The following is a 4,066-nucleotide window of genomic DNA, read 5'->3' as shown; positions in this document are numbered from 1 at the left end:
TTAGCCAATCGGTACGATCCGTCCACCCTGGATGCACCAATCATGGAGAATCACCTGCACACTCAGATTTACATATTAAAATTACGACAACAGTCGTAACAAGGAGAAATAGTAATTATATTACCCATTTTGTGAGTATAGTTATAGTTATAGTTGTATAGATATATATGGCTAATAAGTGCTACCAAAGTACAGAGACAAAGTAACTGAACCTTCAGATGTTTTTACTCTTACAACCATCAAACAAATCTACTCAATTATCATTTTTCCAAGTGTGTTTTAATGTATGTCGGTCTTTTCATGTTCCATTTAAAACCTGATAACATTTAACTGTCAATATTCTTAAAATGTCACTAGATGGCACTGTCATTTTATTTTTCACGTTTTGTTTGCAAAAGCATTGTTTCCATGTAGACCACGTTATCCAGCTGTAAACAACAATTTTCATACATTCTGAAAAACTAACTTCAGTGGTTGACTTTAAACATTCCAGGTTCAAGTTTCAAGAGGAGATTTCAGTTGCATCTCATGGCTTGTATGGCTTACGTATACTGCATCTCCTGTTCAGGCACCTTGATTGTATCAACAAAACATGTTGAACAAGGGGTCAAACAGAAACATAACATATGACCCAGGCACCAGAATCTGCCTGACAAAGACTCCAATCTGTCCCACTGCATGGGTATGAAATATGTGAACGAATGCAGAGATTTTGACATTTTATTGTATTTTGATTAGTTTTATAGCTTTTCCTTTAACGATCTCCCCCATGGCCATTCACACTACACTAAAGTAGTAATAGATAAGCAATTACATATATTCTAATTTTATTTTATATCTATCAAATTATACATATTTTATTTTTGTCTTTGGTTGTTTTGTTTTTCCAGTGGCAGTGGGGGGGGAGTCATTTTCTGAGAATTAACTACAAACTTTGCAGCTTAAAGAATAAAAGTTTGGGTATAAAATTGCCAAGTTTTCACAGATTCTTTCATTTACAGCATGTTTTAAGTGTATTGTATATCTCTGTTAGGGGAGTATACATTTTTATATGTGCAGCTTGCAGACACTCACTGTTGTGCCTCTTTCCTGGATGCTTACACAAATATTGACAAAGATTTGAACTAAAAATTCAAAAATTTGGATCAATAATCATAAGTCATTTAAAAATGCAAATAATAGTGCATGATAAAAACAAATAAACCAATAAATATATAGAATGCAGAAGAAGATAAAAGCACAGCTATCATTAAATCATACAATGAATAAAAGTCAGTAATATGAATTTGCTTCCCAGTATCATTTTTCTTGGAAATGTCAATCCTGAATTTCTTTTTGTCGTAGCTACGTGCAGCGTTCAGAAGGGAGGTGATCATGTTATGCATGTCTAGTTCAACAAGTTTTTTTCCCCTGTTCAAACAAGTCATAAATTGTTAACCCCAGATTTTTTCACCACAGTGTCAGTTTGTAATGTCCCAGATGACTAAAGATAACCACAAATGTCACACAAGACAGTACTTGTCTGTAAACTGATTCTGGTTACACTTCCAAGCATTCTGCAGTAATACTCACAGTCCTGTTGTGCTGAAGTACAAATGTGGACAGATGACTGAAATCAATTACCATGTTTGTTCATAAGATAAATCTAGATGATCACTTGAAAAAACGAGGATGGAAAAAAGGTTATTTGGGCATGTTAATCTTTGTACTATGTCTTCTAATGCAGATGGTGTGGAGAATGCCGACCCAAATGCAAACAAACAGAGGTGGAAATTTAACAAAGAGGAAGGCTTTATTTTTGGCTGCACAACACGAGAGATACATAGAAAAACAATACAGAAAGCTTGAGGAAACCTGGGACTTGGAGACCTAGAGGAGAGATAAGCAGACGGACCCGATGAGGAGCAAAGGAAAACACAAGACAATATATAGACAGAGGATAACGAGGGAATACACAACAACACAACATCCCAGATACACAAAGATAAACAAAAATGTCAGAACACACAAAGTACTTATGGCGGAAGATTTCCTTTCTGTTGTATTGATCAAATGTTTTAATCATATCACTTCAGTGATTGTAGAATCACATTGTCACCAGTTGTATGCATGTGCACCACAAATGGGCCGTATGCTCTATCACACATCCAGAGACGGCACCGGAACTCAGTAGTTATTTCACAAAACCTTTATTCATCTTTATTCATCTTCATTTAAGCATCTTCTAGAAGGGGAGATGTGCAAGGCCGGTGTCCCTCTGCAAATCTTCACTCCTTTGTCTGTGAAACACAGTTTTGTAGAAGCGACCCTATCATAAAACCCCCATGGTGTCCTGCAAACTCTGTGTCTGTGTGTATGCACGAGCACGTGAGTGAGTGTGTGCGCGTACCCGTGTGTCTATGTGAGTGCACGTGAGTGAGTGTGTGCGCGTACCCGTGTGTCTATGTGAGTGCACGTGAGTGAGTGTGTGCGCGTACCTGTGTGTATGTGGGTGTGGGTGTGTGTCTGTATACGTGACTTCCTGGAGGTCATAAAAGTAATCTCACCCAAGCTACACCAAATTCCTCTACACAACATAGAAAACACAGTTAACATATTACAAACACTGAGACTCCCACTCTGCATCCACTGGGCCATTGGCCTCTTGTTGTCTTACATTTACAGATAAGCATGTGGAGAGTCTCCTACAAACCTACTTCTAAGTTTATAACAATTATGAGTTTTATTAAAGGTACAAGCATCAGCAACCCCCAACTGTAGCTTCCTGTCTCCTTTTATGGCAGGCAGACCCCCAGTGTCCATAAATTCCTTTCTCTCTAAACAATTACACACACTCTCAGGCTACAGCTAAACCAAACTGAAACACAGAGACAAATCCTTTCCTATTCATCTGATCTAAACAAATTTAACACATCATATTATAATAATTATTTTCTTGTACTCACAACACACACACACGGTGGGGCCATTGTAAGTTCATGGGAGACGTTAAACAGCTAGTGAGACTCCTTCTGCTTATCAGGGATGTAAATCTGTAGGTTTCAGCTAGGCAGAAAACAAGGTCATAATTCTCTCTGTGTGAGGGAGAAGGTTTTAAGGATGGTGCTGGAGGTATAGCAGTCTATTTATCTTAATTAAGCAGTCTTAATTTACACAAAGGTCAAGGACCAAACAGAGTGAGAGACAAATAAGAGGAAAAGACAAACTCTCTAACAAAAGAAAGAAAATTATGCTTATTAATAGAATTTCTGGAGTTATTAAACATTTCCTGATCCTCAGTGTTGAACACACAGCATTGTTTTTATGTATTCTTGACTGCAGGTTCATGTCAGAGAAACCAGTAACCTTCATCTGCTGGTGTGGAAAATGCTTACATGTGAAGGGGGAAAAGTCAGTTCAGCTTTGTCTGATTCTGAGCGGTAGAGCCGTAACATGATACTGTAGGATTGCTTCGTTAAAAGGGAAGTGTTGCTTTCAAAAATGAAAAGAATGACCGGTGAAAATGAAACTCATGAAAGAAACTGCTTGACCTTCCTAGTATTCGTTAGGTTACCTCATTTCTATCAGAAAATAATGCGTAAAATCATCGAGTCTCAGTAATTTATTGAAACTCCAAATTCTACAAAGGTCATTGTGTCATTTCTTTTAATTTCTTTAAGTAGTCTTCACGAATAGTTCTCCAGGCTTCATGAAGGATATCTTTGAATATTGGCTGCCTTCTCTTCTGTTCACTGTGAAGATGATGCCACGTTCATTCAATAATGTTGAGGTCTGGTCCATGACTGATAGTGTCTCGCTGTGTGTTTTTCTATCCAGGTTTTACTGCATTGACAGTGGAAGCTGTTCTCCAACACCACTGGGTGAAATACAGCCCCAAACCATGACAGAGCCTCCACCATATTTCAAAGATGGCTGCAGACACTCACTGTTGTACCTTTTTCCTGGCTGCTTCCATAAATGATGACAATTTGAACCAGAAATTCAAAATTTGGATCCGTCATTACATCAGACATGTTGGGACTGATTTTGGGTGCAGTCCTCGTGTAATTTGGCATACTTCAGCCTT

Source organism: Perissodus microlepis, chromosome 9, assembly GCF_051167445.1.
Source record: "Perissodus microlepis isolate ML-2025 ecotype Zambia chromosome 9, ASM5116744v1, whole genome shotgun sequence".
NCBI classification, from domain to species: domain Eukaryota; kingdom Metazoa; phylum Chordata; class Actinopteri; order Cichliformes; family Cichlidae; genus Perissodus; species Perissodus microlepis.
The sequence above is the reverse complement of the archived record's forward strand: the minus strand, read 5'-3'. Positions refer to the sequence as shown.